The sequence below is a fragment of the Lissotriton vulgaris genome, chromosome 4_1 (assembly GCF_964263255.1).
Source record: "Lissotriton vulgaris chromosome 4_1, aLisVul1.2, whole genome shotgun sequence".
Classification (NCBI taxonomy): domain Eukaryota; kingdom Metazoa; phylum Chordata; class Amphibia; order Caudata; family Salamandridae; genus Lissotriton; species Lissotriton vulgaris.
The window spans coordinates 206,193,458-206,213,243 of record NC_141691.1 but is presented as its reverse complement, the minus strand read 5'-3'; the positions used below and the strand labels follow the sequence as shown (position 1 = coordinate 206,213,243).

Below are 19,786 nucleotides of genomic sequence, written 5' to 3'. Positions count from 1 at the left end.
TTGAAAAAGCTAGGTCAAAATTTGACTGAGGGTACCGCTCTCCAGATCTGCACGTGCTGGCGCAGAAAAAGAAAGAACTGACGTCAGAGCGCGAGAGCGGCGTCTGAGTAACTGCTGTAACGTCATCTCGGCGACCATGACACCAACGACGTGGTGCCGCACTACGCCACCTTCAGTCACGCAGGGGTACTGCTGACGAAAACTTTCCAGATCCAGTCTGACGCTGGGGGTAATTCAAAGGTAAGGAATCACTACATGTTTCTTTTAGATATGATGTCTAAGCACAACTGTAGAGACAATGGTTCTTCCCCGCGAGTCGGTGGTATCCAATCCGCAGCTAATACTGAACTTTGCTACATCTCTACCATCAGCAATAGCTCATGCTCAATGATTTACAGAAATGGCACGTGTTAACCTTAAGATTTTTTATTTACCCTTCCTTTCGTCTATCAACGGGACACAAGTACAGTGCGCTACGAAGAATGGGACTATCTGTATGATCAGTACATAACTTTTCTTTCGCTGCTAGTGTGTTTAAGGCATGCACACTTTCACTCACTATGTTTGTGCTAGAAATGACTTGCTTTGGCATTGTAGCTCTACTGTGTTCAGGAGAAAGTGGTATACAGAAAGCCTGCTGCAAAGCTCACACACATTTACTGTAGGCACTCCTGCATAGGAAAGTCCCAAGTATGGGTTTATACAAATTGTTCCCTATAGGAGCTGCTGGCTTTGTAAGCTGCCTACTCTGCCACGGACTACCTCCCCGCCCCCCTTCATCAATCACATCTCTGCTTGTAGCGCAAGAGGATTGGAAGGAAGAAATGTAAATCGGCTCTTACATTCACTGGGCACAAGCAGCTCCTACATCAACAAAATCCTGCTTGCCAAGGAAGCAAGCAGGGAAAGGAATGGGGTGTACAATTTGAAGGCCTGTCTCACAATCTTGACCCAGAGCACACAGCTTCTGGGTTTCCTGACCCTCACAGATCGAGAAAAATCATAGAGATGCTGGCATTAAAAAGGCCAGACCCGAATCCTTTGCAAATCAAATTAAGGCTAAGTTTTGTTCAAAACAAGCCTGGAGAATGTCAAATCACACAGCTATTTCCACGTCTACATAAAGACTCTGCTGTGTAGGAATGAGAAGGCATCTCCTTTAAGTTGAACCTGTGATGCCTGCCACCTGCAACACTCAGATACGATTCAGGATGCCCCTAATGAAATGTCAGACACTTTTAAAAACATTGAACTGAAAACTTCATACTAAACTGCTGTCCTAAGGAAAAGCAAAAATGCATAAAATAGGAGGTTGGATGCAAAGGGCTTGGGGCAAAGGGAGTATAGAGATTCTTTGACACTGTACTCTACTGAAGCAGACAATTTTTTCAGCTGGAAGGAAGAAGAGAGGCCCAACTTGGGATTATAGTGTTTGTTAATATCGAAGAAAGTTTAAGAGTAACTAAATGGTTACGTTTAAGTTAAAACCATTTGCTTTGCTGTACAATACCATTAGCAAAACAAATGGCTTTAACTTATTCAAAGGCAAGACCTTTTGCATTTTCAATGCTTGTTCTGTAGACCGGTGAGGAAATGGGGCGTGTTATATAGCTTGGCTGTGTGACCTCACCGTGTAAATCATTTACCAACCCCTTTAGGCCCAGTAAGTTCAGTTTGTTCAACCCTATAGCACGAAGCTGGGTATCTATGGCTCTGATCTGCAAGACGTACAGAAAGGAACAGGTGCAAATCATTTAAACATCACAAAAAGAATTGAAGAAATAACTGAGAAAAATGTCAAGAAATCCAACACCAACCTATAAAAATAAACTGTATTTTTAGACACCACAATGAAAAAGATCCACGGTGGGTTAAAGAGGTATAACTTTTACAAGGTACAGTAAATATACACTTTTGACTCGACCATGAACAACACAGGCAAATTCAACATAATTGACTCTCTTAAGCAAAACCTTTGTCTAGTGGTACTACGATCAGGTTAAGTTTCTTTGGGTGACCTACTCCAATAAGGAGTCAGTCATGGGACCTGCAAGATCTTCCTTAACAATTACCTCAGTCAGGGAAGCAGTCTTCAGTCAGCTCCTATGGAAGTGGTCTTATGCAAAGGATACAGGATGCTGAAGACGCTCAAGGATGCTGTAGATGCGATGCCGTCAACAGGAATATTCCTGAGGCTACTCTTTAGTTCACAAAGGGGGTGAGGTGATCCTGGCCAGGGGTCGATGTCCCTCGAAGTCCTCTCTGTCCAGGCAGAAGTCTAGTTACTACTGGGCTACCTGATGTATGTTAACATGGTCACAGCTAAATCCTACCCCCGGCAGATAACTCATCTTCTGAGCAACAAAGCTGCACTTAGACGACTCTCCCGGGTTCAGCGGACATATGTGCAACTCTGAGCATCAGGGTCCTGGTCACTGGTGCTGCATTACAGCGGTGTGAAGGTACAGGACTACCAACTTGCCCCAGCCGCTGTTGTGGCCCTAAGCAGCAAACAGGTGGTCAGCCAACTGACCGTTGGAAGTCTTTTGCTTCAGCTGGTCTATGGAGATGATTTCTCCATGAGCAGGGGGCAGCAGGTGTAGTCCCTACTCCTTTGATCTCCACCAGGTTCAGCAGGTCCAGTCCATGCTGGAGCAGCCTCTCATTGCCGGTTCCCTGTTCCAGAAGTCCTTCTTCCAGTCGAGATCGGAGTTTGGGGTGCCATTTTATGTCCAGGAAATGTCCCCAGAGTAGGATGTGGTTGGAGGGCAATGTGCTGCCAGATTTCCTACCTCTTCAGGACCACTTTCTGTGAAGTGACACATCTGGCTATCCCAAGATGCAACATTTTGCCCACTTCTAATATGGCCGAACCCCTCTCTCAATGGCCAGTGCTAGCCAGCCCAACCAAGATGCAGTGCTACCAAGGAGGCCACACGCCCCTGGAAAACCAGTTTGACAACTGGCTTCCGTTGAACAATGGACCAGCCCCTCACCAAAGTGTTTCTCATTTGCCCTTCAAAGGCAGCTTCTCTTTTGAAGCTAGCCTTTTGGGCCAACACCTGTGTGCCTTCCCGCAAGAGGGAGGTAACGCCTCTTCAGTGCAGACTTCTCCTTTCCTGGAAGTCATAAGCACATCTACCTTGGAGGGCATAAAGCTGTCTCGGGGAGAGGCACAGGAGACTAAAAGCAACTAAGTGGCAACTTTGTGAAAGTTGCACACCGCAACCTGTTACATTAATTTCTACAAGAGAATCTAGTCAGGCTTAATGTAACAATTTGTTTGATAACTTGGAGTATCAAACGTGGTTGCACAGTCCAGGGGTTAGCACAGCTGAGGGGTCAGTGTCTAACCCAGAACTCCACAACGGGGGACCAGGTTCTTCCATAGTAAAAACAACAGTTTTGTGTTTTTACTGTCAGAACATGTAAAATACATGTTCTGCCAGATATACATGCAGCTCCCTGCCTTAGGGCTGGGTAGGAATGCTAGAGGGGTGACTTAGCACGTATTGCATGGGGAGGTTTGGCTTTGCAATTCCTTTCAATTGCAAAGTCTAGCAAGCAGTTTAAAACTGCTCTTTCAGTGTGCAATGGCAGACTTGTTTTTCCAGTGTCACACCCAATGTGGCCCAGTGGTGCAATCTCTAGGGTGACCTTCTAACTCACAGGCCATGTGTAACCTTGGTACCATATATTAGGTACTTGTATGTAAGTTGGATTATGCCAATTGGGTATAAGCCAATTCAGTAAACATGTTTTAGAGTCAAGGCACTGGCATTGAAGTTTGGTAAGAACCTTAGAGTTGAAAAACTAGCATCATAAGTCCAAAAACTGAGGCTGACCATACAAGAAGATGCATTTCCTTAGAAGACATATGCTCCTAGGCCCCTACAGTGTGAAAACTCCCTAATGTCTTAATACATTTATGCCACTTTTCGTGCTCCGACCCTTAGAATACAGGCATTTTACCCATATAGAGAGGGGCACCCCAGCACTAATTAACTTTTTTTTCATTGTCAAGAGTTTATCACTTGGAATATACCTCTGTATTGTGTGGCATATATCTATGTATGCACTAGTTACTACTTGTGCAACGATATATCTGTAAGAGACATTAGTTAGTGATAGATTCCTTACCTTAGAATATCCCCAGGCATCAGACTGGATCCGGAAACTTTTGAGTAGCAATACACCTGCGCGTCGATAGGCTTCGTCGCCGGCTCCGCGTCCGTCGTCAGCGCTGGAAGGACATCGCCGGAGTACTTAGACGCCGCCCTCGCGCGCTGACGTCAGTTCTTATACACAGCTTTTCCGCGCCAGATATGCAGAGCTGTGATAGAACCAACACTGGTGCCATGAAACTAGGGCCCTGAAAGGGGAAGACCTTAACCCTAGATATCGGTTCGCAGAACGGGGAGGATGGGTGGGTCGGTAAGGAATCTATCACTAACTAATGTCTCTTACAGATATATCGTTACACAAGTAGTAACTTGTGCATCTGAAAGAGACACGTTAGTGATAGATTCCTTACCTTAGAATAGATACCCCAGCAATACCAACCCCGGTGGTGGGTCTGCGAACCAATAATCACACCAAAAAGTCCTGGAGGACGGAACGGTCAAAGAAGACATCCCTCCGGACTTGGCTGTCCAGGCAGTAGTGTCTTGCGAACGTGTGCAGCGAGGCACACGTAGCTGCCTGACAAATGTCCTGCAAGGGGCTCCTCGGACCAGGGCAATAGTAGTCGCCGTGGCCCGAGTGGAGTGGGCCCTCAGCCCAACAAGAGGTTCCTTCTTAGCCAAAGAGTAACACGCTTGGATGCACAACACGATCAACCAAGAGATGGTCCGCTTGTGCACCGCCCGTCCTTTCTTAGCCCCACGTAACCAACAAAGAGTTGGTCATCCACCCGGAACTGGCGTGTGCGATCAAGATAGTAAGAGCGCGCACGTTTTGGGTCCAGACGGTGGAGCCTCTATTCCTCTTTTGAAGGAGGCAGAAAGAAGGTGGGCAAGGTGATGGACTGCCCGATGTGGAAGGCTGTGACTACCTTGGGCAGGAAAGAGGGTTTTGTCCGCAACACAACCTTGTCCGGATGGACAGAAAGGAAACGAGGTTTAGAGGAAAGAGCCTGGAGCTCACTCACTGTCCTGGCAGAGGTGATGGCAACCAGGAAAGCAGTCTTAAGTGTAAGAAGACGGAGAGGACAGGGAGCGCACATCAAGAAAGTTAGAACCAGGTTCAAGTCCCACTGGGTCATCACGAAAGGAACAGGAGGGAATCTGTTCACAATGGGGGACTTGAACAAAGAAGGCATATCAGGTAGCCTTAGGAAGGCTGAAAGGGCAGAAAGGTAGCCCTTGATAGTGCCCAGAGCAGAGCCCTGCTGGGCAAGAGAAAGAAGGAAGAGGAGAACCTCAGAAAGAGGGGGATTGAGAGGATACACAGCCTTTGCTGTGCACCATGCCACAAATCTGTTCCACCTGCAGGCGTATACCGACTTTGTGGAGGGACGCCTGGCTGCCAGAATGACATTACAGACTTCAGGAGGCAAGTCAAATGGCCTCAACTGTCGCCGCTCAATCTCCAAGCATGGAGGTGGAGACTGGACAGGTTCAGGTGGAGGACCGTCCCCTGCTGCTGCGACAGAAGGTCCTCCTGAAGAGGCAGACGAACCGGGGGATCGACTGACATACTGAGTAGCTCGGGATACCAGTACCTTCGCGCCCAGTCTGGAGCCACAAGGATGACCTGGGCCTGGTCGCGCCTGAATTTTTTCAGCACTCTGGGCAGAAGTGGTATAGGCGGAAAGGCATACAACAGACCGCAACTCCACTCGCAACGAAAAGCGTCCCCGAGCAAGCGCCGCCTTGGAAATTCCAACGCGCAGAACTGATGACATTGAGCGTTCTCTTTGGTGTTGAATAGATCTAACCAAGGCTCTCCCCACTGCAGAAAGAGGCCTTGCGCCTCACCCGAGTTCAGACGCCATTTGTGATCCATCAAGCACCTTTGGCTGAGCTCGTACGCCCTGGCGTTCAGAGAACCTGCCAGGTGTTGAACCACCAGGGTCACGCCCTGATGTCCCAGCCACTGCCAGAGGTACCCCACCCCGCCCTGTTTGTTGCAGTTCCACATGGCGGTGGTGTTGTCCGTGAACACCTGCACTACACTCCCCCGGACAGAGGGGAGGAATCCCTTCAGTGCTAGACGCTTCACCCGCAGCTCCAGAAGGTTGATAGGGAGCCGGGGACTCCGTCGGAGACCAGAGGCCTCTGATCTCCGCCTCTCCCATGTGGCCTCCCCAGCCCTGGAGGGACTTGTCCGTCACAACTACGTGCTCCGGTTGGGGAAGGGAGAGGGATCTGCCGCTGAGCCAATCGCGGTCCGTGAGCCACCACTGCAGCTGTCTTGTAGTGCCCTCCAATATCATGACATGGTCGGACAGGTTGCCTGGATGCTGGGCCCACTGAAACTTCAGGTCCCACTGCAGAGCCCGCATCTGCTACCTGGCGTGATACACCAGAAGGATGCAGGAGGCCATCAGCCCTAGAGTCAACCTGACTGAGACCCGGGATAAAGGCTGAAAGATTGGAATCAGAGCCTGAATATCCCAGACCCGCTGTTTGGGAGGATAAACCCGAAACTGCGCAGTCGAGGACCGCTCCGATGAAGAGGAGCTTCTGAGAGGGGCACAGGTGTGACTTCGGCACATTGATGGAAAACCCCAGCTGGTGCAGGAGGTCCGCCGTTGTCTGGAGGTGGCTGACGACTGTCTGGGGCGAGCCGCCTTCAACAACCAGTCATCTAGGTAGGGGAAGACTGAAACCCCTAACCTGCGCAGATGAGCTGCCATCACCGCCATCACTTTCGTGAACACCCGTGGGGCGCTGGTAAGGCCGAAGGGGAGCACAGTAAACTGAAAGTGCTCGTGGCCTACCGTGAACCGCAAGTAGCGCCGGTGGGCCGGCAGGACGGGGATGTGGAAATATGCGTCCTGCAAGTCCAACGCTACCATCCAGTCTCCTGGGTCCAGGGCAGCTAAGACCTGAGCCAATGTCAGCATTTTGAACTTCTCCTTTTGTTCCGTAGGTCCAAGATAGGGCGCAGGCCCCTTTGCCCTTTTTGGGTACCAGGAAGTAGTGGGAGTAACAACCACACCCTACTTCTGGCCCAGCTCGATGGACCCTTGGCCAAGAGGGCCGTAACTTCCTCATGCATAACTTGCAATTGATCCCCCGACACGCAGTGGTATTGCGGTGGCATGGCTGGAGGGGTCGTCTTGAAGGGGAGGGAGTAGCCCCTTTGGACGATTTGCAGCACCCTTGTGTCCGACGTGACAGTGCGCCAGTGGAAGTGGTGATGGCGAACCCTGCCCCCCACTGGCGTCGCATGGGCCTGAAAGCACGGACTAGGAGGGTTTTGAGGCGGATGCTACAGGGGAAGGTGTGGACTGGCCTTGCTGTTGTCCCCGAACGTCGCCACAGTGGTTTTCCACGGCCGCCACCGCGCTGTTGAACATTCTGCCTTGCGTGGCTGGCAGCACGTGTGGGAGCGCCCCTTCCTTGGCCACGAAAGGAGTGAAAGGCACCCATTTGCTGGCGTGGGGCCGAGAGGCCCAAGGACTTGGCCGTAGCCCTGTAGTCCTTAAAACGCTCAAGTGCATGGTCTGCCTTGTCGCCAAAGAGGCGACGGCCATCAAATGGCATGTCTAGAAGGGTGGCCTGGACATCAGCCGAAAAGTTGGCGGTCCTCAACCAGGCGTGGTGTCGAACTGTCACCGTCGTTGTCATCGCTCTGCCCAGTGAGTCTGTGGTATCCAGTCCACACCGGATGGAATAGCGTGCCGCATCTCGACCCTCCGCAAGGGCTTGGGCGAGTTTCGTCCGGGCCACCTCCGGACAGTGCCCAAAAGAACGTCACACAAGGCCTCATTAAACGGCAGCAGAGGCTCAGTCGAGCTTGCCTGCGGTTTAAGGACCTCAGTGAGGAGGTTAGTCCTCACAGCCGTGACGGGGAGCTCCAGGCCCAAGGCCTTGGCCGCCTGCGTCAACACTACACTATAGGCTGCCCCCTCCTCCGTAGCCACGGTTGGAGGGGAGACAAAACCAGTGTCTGGCGAAGTGTCCAGTCCACTGGCATCCCCAAGCTCACATGTCCAGTCCTGCTGAGACTAGCACTCCTGTGCCAGAGGGTCCACAGACCCCTCCCAATCTCCCTCGTCACCCATCACCTGAAATTCAGGTTCAAAGGATGGGGACGGTTCGTGGAAATAAAAGTCTCCATACAACGTCGAGAGCGGCGCCGGAACCGAATCGAGGGCGGCGTCGCTTGTAGGCGGCGCCAGGGGGTGACACTCTAGGGGCCGGCGTCGGTGAGGTCGACCGGCGACGACCCAGATCCGGAAGCAGATCCCGTGGGGGCCTGCGGTGCAGGGACCGAAGTCGCCGGCAGCGTCGGGGCTGAAGCACCCGGCGGCGTCAGAGCCGAATCACCCGACCCGCTAGGCCCCCCAGCCAGGACCGCTTGGCCCGAAGGCACCACGGAATCCGGCAGAGGGAGAGACCTCATGGCCATGAGGTACCGCTCGACCTTCTCAGGCGTCACATTGTGCCCAGGGGGGCTGAGGCGCCGCATGGGTGGTGTCTCCCGAACCCCCGGCCGCGTCACGCGAGCGTCGAGGTGGGTCGGATGAGCGATGACGCCTTTCCGATCTCTCATGCCTCTTACCTGAGGATCTTGATCCTGAAGACCGATGCCGACTCTCGGAGCTACGAGGGTCCGACCCCGCGACTGGTCCCTCGACCTCCTGTGGGACCGGGACCTTGAACGGCGCGGGCCGATTGCCGGATCTCAAGTCGCTTGCAGGACCGCTCCCGCCTAGCCTTAGACGTCAGGCCGGGCATTCGGAGCAGGTTCGGTTGTTGTGGTCGAGGCCTAGACACTGAAAGCACCGGCGGTTGGGGGTCGGTATCCGACATCATTCGGTTGCACTTGGAGCAGGGTTTGAACCCGGTCATCCCTACCGGCACCGTAGGAGTCGAATGACTCGGGAAAAAACCAGATCAAAAGTCAAAAAAGTTTAGTCAAAAAGTGACTAAGGGGTCTGCGCTAGCTGGCGCGGAAAAAAGAACTGACGTCAGTGCGCAAGGGCGGCGTCTAAGTACTCCGGCGACGTCATTCCGGCGCTAACGACGCCTACGACTGACGCGGAGCTGCGGACGGCGCCTACCGACACGCAGGGGTATTGCTACGCAAAAGTTTCCGGATCCAGTCTGACACCTGGGGATATTCAAAGGTATGGAATCTATCACTAACGTGTCTCTTTCAGATATGGAATATGCTACTTACCAGTATGCATCTGTTCTTGGCATAGAGGGCTGCAGAGTGGTACATTATGAATAGATCGCCATCTGGTGTTGGGCTCGGATGATTGCACTTTGTTTTTCTCTTGGAGAGTCTTTTGTCTCTTGGTGACTCCTCCCTTGGTTGGTAGTGCGCATGGGCATCGGCTCCATCCTTAGATTGTTTTGCCATAGTAGGGTTAGATGGAGTAGTATAGTAGAATACAGATAAGAGTGCCCATGTAAGTGTATCTAAATAAGATAATGTTGGAACAGACACAGGTTTCCGGGGAGGTTGGGAGGGCATGTACCACTCTGCAGCCCTCTATGCCAAGAACAGATGCATACTGGTAAGTAGCATATTCCGTTCGAGGCATATGGGCTGCAGATGGTACATTATGAATAGACTATACAGCAGTTCTCTCCCTAGCGGTGGTCGCCCGTGTCTGTTGCAACTGTCTGAAACAATGTTTTTAATACTGCTTGTCCCACTCTAGCTTGTTGTGTTGTGTGCACATCTACACAATAGTGTTTTGTGAAGGTGTGCGGTGTAACCCAGGTAGCCGCTTTACATATGTCATCTAGTGGAATGTTTCCCAGAAATGCCATAGATGCTCCTAGTTTACGTGTAGAGTGAGCTCTAGGAGGAACAGTTAATGTTCTCTTTGCCTTTAAATAGCATATTTGAATGCATTTTACAATCCATCTGGCAATGCCCGCTTTGGAGATGGGATTGCCTTTATGTGTGGGAGAAAACGCAACAAATAGCTGTTTTGTCTTTCTGAAAGTTTGTGTTCTTTCTATATAGTACAATATGGCCCTTCTAACATCCAGTGTATGTAGGGCTCTTTCAGCTACTGTTTGTGGTTTTGGAAAGAAAACCGGTAATTCCACTGACTGATTGATGTGGAATGCAGAAATAACCTTCGGTAAGAATTTTGGGTTTGTTCTAAGAACCACTTTATTTTGGTGTAGCTGCATAAATGGTTCTTGAATCGTAAAAGCCTGCAGTTCACTTACTCTTCTAAGTGACGTGATAGCTATGAGGAAGGCTACCTTCCATGTGAGGAACTGTATTTCACACCTATGCATAGGTTCAAATGGTGGCCCCATTAGTCTGGTAAGCACTATGTTGAGATTCCAGACTGGGGAAGGTGGTCTTCTTGGTGGAATGACTCTTTTGAGTCCCTCCATGAAAGCTTTAATTGCTGGTACTTTAAACAGTGACAGATGTTGCCTGTTTTGTAGGTACGCCGCTATGGCTGCGAGATGAACTCTGATAGAGGTATATGCTAAGTTACATTGCTGTAAGTGTAATAAATAGCAAATGATTTGTTTAGTGGATGCTTCCAGAGGGTTGATGTGCTTACTGCTACAGTGTATAGCAAACCTCTTCCATTTTGCTGCATAGCATGCTCTGGTGGTAGGACGTCTTGCTTGTTTAATGATTTCCATGCATTCTGGTGGTAAATCTAAATACCCAAACTCTATGACCTCAGGAGCCAGATCGCTAGGTTCAGTTGTTTGGGATCTGGGTGCATTATTTCTCCATGGTTCTGTGTAAGATGCATGGGTAGTAACCTTAACTTTTGATGTGGTACTTGTGAGAGTTGTAGCAGCGTGGTGAACCACGGCTGTCTTGCCCACGTGGGTGCCACTAGTATCATTGTCATTGAATGTTGCTGCAGTTTCCGAACCAGTAATGGAATTAGTGGTAGAGGAGGGAACGCGTAAGCAAATCTGTTGGACCAATTTATCCACAGTGCATTGCCCAGGGACCTTTGGTGTGGGTACCTGGATGCGAATTCTTTGCATTTTGCGTTCTGATGATTGGCAAACAGATCTATCTATGGTTGCCCCCACTTTTGGAAGAATGGCTGTAGTATTTGGTCGTGCAGCTCCCATTCGTGTACTTGTTCTGACTGTCTGCTTAGGATGTCTGCTATTTGATTTTGAACTCCTGGTAGGTGTTCCGCTAACAAGTAGATCTTTTGAGGAATGGCCCATCTCCATATGTCCTGTGCTAGTCTGGACAGTTGGAGAGAGTGTGTCCCCCCCTGTTTTTGAATATAATACATTGCAGTCATGTTGTCTGTTCTGATCAGGACTGCTTTGCCTGTTATTTGCATTTGGAAAGCTTTTAGTGCTAGAAATATTGCTAATAGTTCTAGGTAGTTGATGTGCAGTTTCTTTTGCTGCACACTCCACTTCCCTTGTACTGTGTATCTGTCCATATGCGCTCCCCATCCGGAGAGCGATGCGTCCGCTGTTATTATCACTTGTGGAATTGGCTCTAGGAACGACCGTCCCTTGGAAATGTTTTCTGTGTTCCACCACTTCAGAGAGCGATACGTCCGGTCGTTTACCAACACCAGATCTGTAATCTGACCTTGAGCCTGATTCCACTGTGTCGCTAGACACTCTTGTAGTGGGCGCATTTGTAGTCTGGCATGTGGTATTAGCAGTATGCAGGAGGACATCATGCCTAATAGTTGCATAAACACTCGTGCTGGTAAGTGAGTGTTGTGGTTGGAATCTTTGTATTAACCCGACCATTGTCTGTACTCTGACTGGGTTGGGGTATGCTATTGCCTTTTCTGTGTCTACTGTAGCCCCCAGGTATTGCTGAATCTGGTTTGGTTGTAGGTGTGATTTTTTGTAGTTCACCGTGAACCCTAGGTGGTGCAGCAATTGAATTGTCTTCTGTGTGTTGTGAAGCCATTCTTCCTTTGACTTGGCCTTTATTAGCCAATCGTCCAAGTATGGGAAGACATGTATTTGTTGTCTTCTTAGGTGTGCTGCCACCACAGCTAGGCATTTTGTGAAAACTCTCGGTGCTGTTGTGACACCGAACGGAAGGACTTTGAACTGATAGTGTTGTCCTTCTAACACAAACCTTAGGTATTTTCTGTGGGCTTTGTGAATTGGGATATGAAAGTAAGCGTCTTTTAGATCCAGTGTAGAAAGAAAGTCCCCTTTCTTCAGTAAAGGGAGTACTTGTTGGAGCGTGACCATGTGGAAGTGCTCCGAATTTATGTAAGCATTGAGAGGTCTGAGGTCTAATATTGGTCTTAGGGACCCGTCCTTTTTGGGGATCAGGAAGTATAGAGAGTATACTCCTGTGCCCTGTTGATCTTTTGGGACCTTCTCTATTGCATGCTTTTGTAGAAGTGCTAGTACTTCTTCTCTTAAGAATGTCAGATGATCTTGACTCATTGGACGCTGTTTGGGGGGGATGTTTGGTGGGGTAGCTGTGAGTTTTAGGCAATAACCATGTTGGATAATTTGTCTCACCCACTTGTCTGACGTGATGTTTTCCCAGACAGGTAGGAACTGTGATAGACGTCCCCCGACCGGTGTTATGTGGTCTGGGGGGAGTTCTATGAAGTCACTGTTTTGGTGTTGAGGCGTTGCGGTTGTTATTTCCGCGGCCTCTTCCCTTATTGTTGTTACCTCTGTAACTGCCTCTTGAATTACCTCTGGGTGATGTTGGTGTGAAAGATGTGGATTGCTGATTCGTTCCTGTGTTCTTTGAGCCCCCTCTATAGGTGGATCTACGAAAGGAACCTCTGTGTGTTGGCTGTTGCAATGCTCCCATTGACTTAGCCGTTTCCGTATCTTTCTTCATTTTTTCTAATGTCTCGTCTGTGCTTGAACCAAACAATGTCTTCTGATCAAATGGTTTGTTCAGTAGGGCTGTTTGTACTTCTTGTTTGAATCCTGAGATTCTAAGCCATGCGTGCCTTCTTAGCATGACACTAGTGTTAATCGACCTTGCTGCAGTGTCTGCTGCGTCTAATGCACATTTAATGGAAGTATTGGTTATTATTTTACCTTCCTGTATTAATTGGTCTGCCTTCTTCTGATGTTCTTTTGGGAGATGTGTGAGAAGTTTCTCTAACTCATCGTAATGTGCCCTGTCGTAACGTGCGAGTAGTGCCTGTGTATTGGCTATACGCCAGCTATTCGCTGCCTGTGATGCTACTCTTTTGCCTGATGCATCTATTAACTTCGACTCTTTATCTGGTGGGGGAGCCTCTCCTGTAGATAATGAGTTTGCTCTTTTACGAGCGTTTGAGACCACCAGCGAGTCTAGAGGTACGTGCCCTCTAATAAATATTGGGTCCTTTGGAGCCGCTTTGTATTTTTTATCGATTCTTGGGTTTAACACCCTGGCTCTCACTGGGTTTTGGAATATTTTCTCTGTGTGAGTAAGAAGACCCTTCAACATAGGAAGAGTACCTGATGTTCTCTGTGCATTAGGTAGAGTCTCTAACAAGAAATCCTCTATTTGAGGTTCTGTATGCATATCTAGTTTGTGATATTTTGCTGCCCTATTAATGAGCTGCACAAAACCTGTGTTATCATCAGGTGGTGAAGGTTTTGAGGGATATAGCTCTGGGTCGTTGTCCTCATCTGACCCTACATCATCATTTTCCCATGGATCCTCCTCATCTGGGATAGTTTCGTCATCCCCTTGAGGTTCTCCCTCCCCTAGATCACTGTCTACATCTGACTGAGGTGTAGCTGGTCTTGGTGTGGAAGGTGTAGGGATATTTGGCCTATTGTGAGGAATAGGAGAAGAGGGTGTTACTCTAGGACGAGGAGAAGCAGGAGGAGTTATATTCGTCCCCATTGTTCTCTTTTTCGAAGGAAGAGGTTTATCTTCTGACTGTTCACTCTTTCTCTTCTTCGTGACCACTTTCCCAGTTTGTGGATCAATAAACAAGATCTTTTGTTTGGGATCTGTCTGTTGCTCCTGAATCGGTACCGAGGGTCCTGGTTCCGAGAGGTGCTTTTGTTTTCGATCGTCAGATCTTGTTGTTTTCGACACCGAATGTCTGCTCGATTCCGACTTTCTTGGTATCGAGTGTCTCTTGGGCGATAAGTCATATTTATGTTTCGACATGGAATGTTTAGATACCGAGCTCTCCTTTGTATGTAGCCTCGGTGCCGAAGTCGATGTCGCCCTTTTCTCGGATCCGACATGGTGGGAGTCTGAGTGTTTCGGTTTCAGTTTCGGTTTCGTTGCCGGGCCCGAGGGCGGGGCGTCGGAAACTTTTTTCAGCGGTTTGACCGGGCCCGAGGGCGGGGTCGTTACCGCACGGGGTCGGTTTTTCGGTAAGGGGACGTCGTCACTCACGGTTTGTTGCTCGATGAGTTCTTCAACCTCCGACTGGTCCCCTTCCGACCCCGACTGGTCCTCTTCTTCCTCGATTTGTTCGTCACCGAACAGCTCCGGGATCGCTTCCGCCTGCATTCTGGAAACCTCGTGTCTTCGAGCTCGACGATTTCTAATCGTTAGCTTGGAGGAGAATGCTGCGCAGGCTTCGCAGTCCCTGGATTCGTGTTCAGGCGATAGACAGAGGTTGCACACCTCGTGTAGGTCCTTGTGTGGGAACTTAGCACCACACGTTGGACATTTTTTGAATGGAGTCCTTTCCATGGACTCCGGGCTTGACTGCGTCGAGAAAGGCCTCCTGTTCTTCGACGTAGATCCAAGTTTTTCTCTTCTATTTTAAATTTGTAACGCGTCGGAATGGAAATGAACGCGTTCGAATAACAATACCGTCGAATTGGAAAGGGAATACGCGCCGAAAATCACTTTTTTTCTGAAGTTGATCTGGAGCGTCTCGATCTTCATCCGAACCCGATGGCGGAAAAAAACAATCTAAGGATGGAGCCAATGCCCATGCGCACTACCAACCAAGGGAGGAGTCACCAAGAGACAAAAGACTCTCCAAGAGAAAAACAAAGTGCAATCATCCGAGCCCAACACCAGATGGCGATCTATTCATAATGTACCATCTGCAGCCCATATGCCTCGAACATATTTTTTCACTGAAAAAAACCAAAGGTTACAGGGAAGTTATAGTTTGGCTCAGATTTCACTTGAACAAAACCAGTGAAATTCAGCAGTTACAGTTACCTGAGCTAACTATAACATTCACCCGCAATGCTCTGCTTATGACCTCACATATTACAGCACTCATGACATGGTCAGTGTAGGAGGCTTGTTTAGTATATGTTGCACCTTCCTACCCCAGTGAAACCAAAACTTCCTATGATTTGAGAAAGGGTTGTCCTAGAGTCAGACCCTTAACAACCAATCTAAAAGTTCAGTAGAACTTACTTGTCTACAAAAATATTTTGTATGTGCCTAATGCTAATCCACACCTAGATTCGCTGATAAAATAGTGCAGGCTTAAATCCCAAACGCTGCACGCCAATGTATAAGGCTGGCTTACTATATGGTGCACACGTATTTAAGTGAGGCACCTTGCACTAATCCAAACAACCCGTATGGTGATTTTAGTGGTAGTTGTGGAGAACAGCCTTCAGGATTGGTCCAGAAGGAGTGTTAAGCAGCTTGTTTCACCAGAACTAATCACATAGTGTAAGTTAAATAAAAATGAACCACACAGTGTAGGTATAAAAATAGGTCTATTTATTATACACACTTACTAACACATTGGTATATCTCCTACCCGGATATATCAACAATACATACAATAATTCAATTATAAACAGGTTAGGAAGCACAAATATAGCGTCGTCTCCAGGGGGAGATCAAACCATATGCTAAAGAAGAGGAATGCAAACTGTGACTGAAGTCAGGACTTGAACCAGGAGGCTCAGAAAAGCTGGGGGCATAAGGAACCACCCAAGGTAAGTACCCAGGAACCCCACAGTGGCTGTGTGCAGACTGGAAGTACAGCTGCAAACTCAATGGAAGACAATGGGAAAGTCACAGTTTTTAAGAAGGACACTTCCCGGTGGATCCTGAAGAAACCCCACAGAAGACAGAAGGTTGAAGAGTCACCCCATCCGTGGAAACCCAAGGAACCAAAATACCCACACCAGGGAAGCCGGGTGCATGGGTGTGAAGTGACATCGGAAATCACCGTAGATCACAATGGAGGAATTCAGGAAAGATGCTGCTGGCGAAGAAGGTGAAAGAATCCAGTGGATGCAAAGGGTGGATTCTTGAAGAGAAAAACCTGCAAGCAGAGGGTACAGAGTCTAGGAAACTCAGAGGTGATCAGGAGGCACGGAAGAGCAATGACCGAAGTGCAGGAGGGATGCCCGTGACCTTGTCGCTGCAGCTTTGAGGACCAGGCGATACTGTTAAAGCACAGGAGCTGGACATTAGCTGTCCCATGTCGGAAGTCGAGAACCAGGGGATTGGTGTTTGGCTGGAGCACCAACAAGCATTGGCAGCAGCAACAGATGTGGTAAATGAAAAAGGTGCAACGTTGGGACCAGCGAGGTCCAAGTGACTCACCAATTGCAGGAGAGTCAGAGAAGGCCTTGAGCAAGCAGGTGAGACACTGACGCTAAAGAAGACCCTCAAGAAGACCCACAGTCCAAAGGCACAAGAGTCGCAGGAAAACCTTGAGCAGCTCATCAAAAATGCAGGCCCACGGTACAGAGGATGCTGTGAGGATGAAGATCTTGGCAGGAAAAGATACTGAAGCTTCTTGTAGCCCGAAGATCCCTGGAGTGCAGAGCTAACAAACCCAGGCAAGTCATCGTGGTGCACAAGTTTTGGTCTCAACGGTACCAACAAGGGATACTTGCTTCAAAATTGCAGAGAGGACAGGCCAGGCCCAGAGGGAGTTGCAGAGCCACCACCTGTGTAGCTGAACCTCTGAAAGTCTGTAGCAGCAGCAGACTGGTCAGCTTCATTGCGGTGCCTGCAGATGCAGGGGAGTGACACCACTCCAAAGGAGATTACTTTGGGTGTCCTTGATGCCCACAGGTCTGTTAAAGATCCTGGAAGAAACACAGACGACGCCTTGCAGAACAGCGAGACCAGGAGAAGCAGCTGTTCTGCTCATGCAGGGGCACCCTCACTTGTAACCAAGCACCATGCCCTCAGGACTGAAGCGCCTGCCATAGGGGTGACTTATAGGTTTTAATTGCAGTGACACCAGATATAAGGAAACTTACATCTGTAGTGAGAGATGTAAGCACCAACTCACACAGGCTGCAATGGCAAGCCTGTAGTCACAGTTCAAATGGACTCAGATAGGTGACACAATACATGCTGCAGCCCAAGGGAGACCTATGCCCTGGGTACCTAAGAACCATCTACTAGGGACTTACAAGAGTACACATGTAGCCAATCGTGGGTGTGCAGAAGTACTTACCATGAATCATTTTTGTCCACCATAAGCGTGGAAGGGTATACTCAGATGTGAGTCCCTTGCTCATTGCACCATCAGGATTCAAGCAAGCCGGGCCGAAGACGGCTGAAATGCCAGAAACCGGTCCCCGGTAGCTGGTTTCCTTCCCAGTATAAGAATTGGCTTGGTAGTTTGGTCTGCCCTGTTCCCATGATGCACTGGGCCAGGGTCAGACTAATTTGCATATAGCCAAGTTCTGAGCTGGGATGGTGCAGTGAGCTAAAAAACGGTGATGGATCAAGCCCTGATCTTTGGACTGGGTAAGAGTGGTCTGCTTAATTCAGACACTCTGTTCATCACCACCCCCTTTTCTGAATCATTTTTGTCCACCATAAGCGTGGAAGGGTATACTCAGATGTGAGTCCCTTGCTCATTGCACCATCAGGATCAAGCAAGCCGGGCCGAAGACGGCTGAAATGCCAGAAACCGGTCCCCGGTAGCTTGTTTCCTTCCCAGTATAAGAATTGGCTTGGTAGTTTGGTCTGCCCTGTTCCCATGATGCACTGGGCCAGGGTCAGACTAATTTGCATATAGCCAAGTTCTGAGCTGGGATGGTGCAGTGAGCTAAAAAACGGTGATGGATCAAGCCCTGATCTTTGGACTGGGTAAGAGTGGTCTGCTTAATTCAGACACTCTGTTCATCACCACCCCCTTTTCTGAACCATTTAGGGAGAAAGCACAGTGACTGGGGTGTCCTGATTAGTAGGATCCCTCTCAGATTAGTCAAAAAAATACGGACACCAATCAAAAAGTGTGGGTAACCATGAAAGCAGATCTTACTTTCCTAGAACAACTCTGGTGAAAACTGTATAGCATAAACCCTTAGTTTATGCCAAGGAAAATCTGGCACAAATTGAAGGTTTGAGTGCAAAATAATGTCTGGGTGAAATCATGTGCAATTTGCACTCGTTCCTTATTCTGAGGACTGCAACTCCTACTTGGGTGCAAATTGTACACGGACTACTTACCACATCACACACAAATGGTAATTATGGGTTAGAAAATTTGCATCTGCATTAGCACAAACTTGTTTTCACTTACCAACTATTTATTTTACTCACTATTTCGCTTAGGCAGAATCAGCCATACTTTAATCCATTAGCACTTGCTATTGTCAGTTAACTACAACACCCATTATTTGGTGGGCAATGGGCATCTATATCAAACGAGGTATTTGGTATAGCACTCCATTCTCACCCAGTTACCAAAAGTCACATTGAAGAAGAAATGACACCGCATGCATCTGATAACCTAACACTCCAAAACAAAGTCAGACTTTGATCCGCAATGGAAATGTTCGGAGTGTCATAATATGTAACATCAAACTGTACTGCAATGTCATACAAATACTTATACATTCTCTCCTTCAAGTTTTTAGAAATAAAGATGTCAATGACGAGGATGAGGGTACTGTTAAACACATGTGGAATGTGACACCACTGAAACCCCAATGTTAAATTCAGAACCATTCTACCAGACCAGCTAAATAAAGCTTTCAGGTAATAAAATAATGTAGAATTCAATGTTCATTTAGTCTAAAAAATGTGAATTAATTTTTAGTTTGGTCTAAAAAAAGTGCATGTTTACTTTTTGTGGTTTTTTGTAGCATACGAACGTTTCACAAAGACTGGCAAAGAGCACACAGAAATATACAATATTGACAAAACGGAGAAAAAAATCAAGAAAAATAGCAACATTTAAAACTGAACACAAGTAAATGATTGTCATGAGAAGGGAAAGAAAGTGTGTGTGTGTGTGTGTGTGTGTGTGTGTATGTGTATATATATATATATATATATATATATATACACACACACACACACACACACACACATTTATTTGCAACATTTTCTTTGCCTTCTCCTGAAAATCAAATTTTTACATGTACTCAATTTCTAAATATTATTTATTTTTAGATATATACATATATAGTGGTTATGTAGTAGTTCAACTAAGAATAGTAGCTTCCATTGTAATTAAATGTTTACAAAACTTTATAGGTGGGCCAACCACTGAAAGCTCAAATCAGGCCCGAGCCTGAAGCCTGGCTCTGGCTCAGCTTGAGGTTCTTTTGGAACCTAGAGCCTGTAATGAGGCAAGCTTCATGTGGTTTCTTCCTGCTTCCCTCCCTCCCTCCCTATACCCTGGATGTTGTGTTACAGCCAAAGTTGTCGACTTTCGAGCAGGGGAACCAGATTTGAGTCTCGGAGTAAACTCAACCCACAGTGGTTCTGGGCAAATCACTTTATC

General features: G+C 48.2%; 1 protein-coding gene across 2 annotated transcripts in view; it reads right to left on the bottom strand.

The window, feature by feature from the left end:
- Window positions 1-19,786, bottom strand: part of THOC2 (THO complex subunit 2) — a 1,289,207-nt gene that overhangs the window by 116,293 nt on the left and 1,153,128 nt on the right. The gene's annotated exons all lie outside the window — the stretch shown is intronic.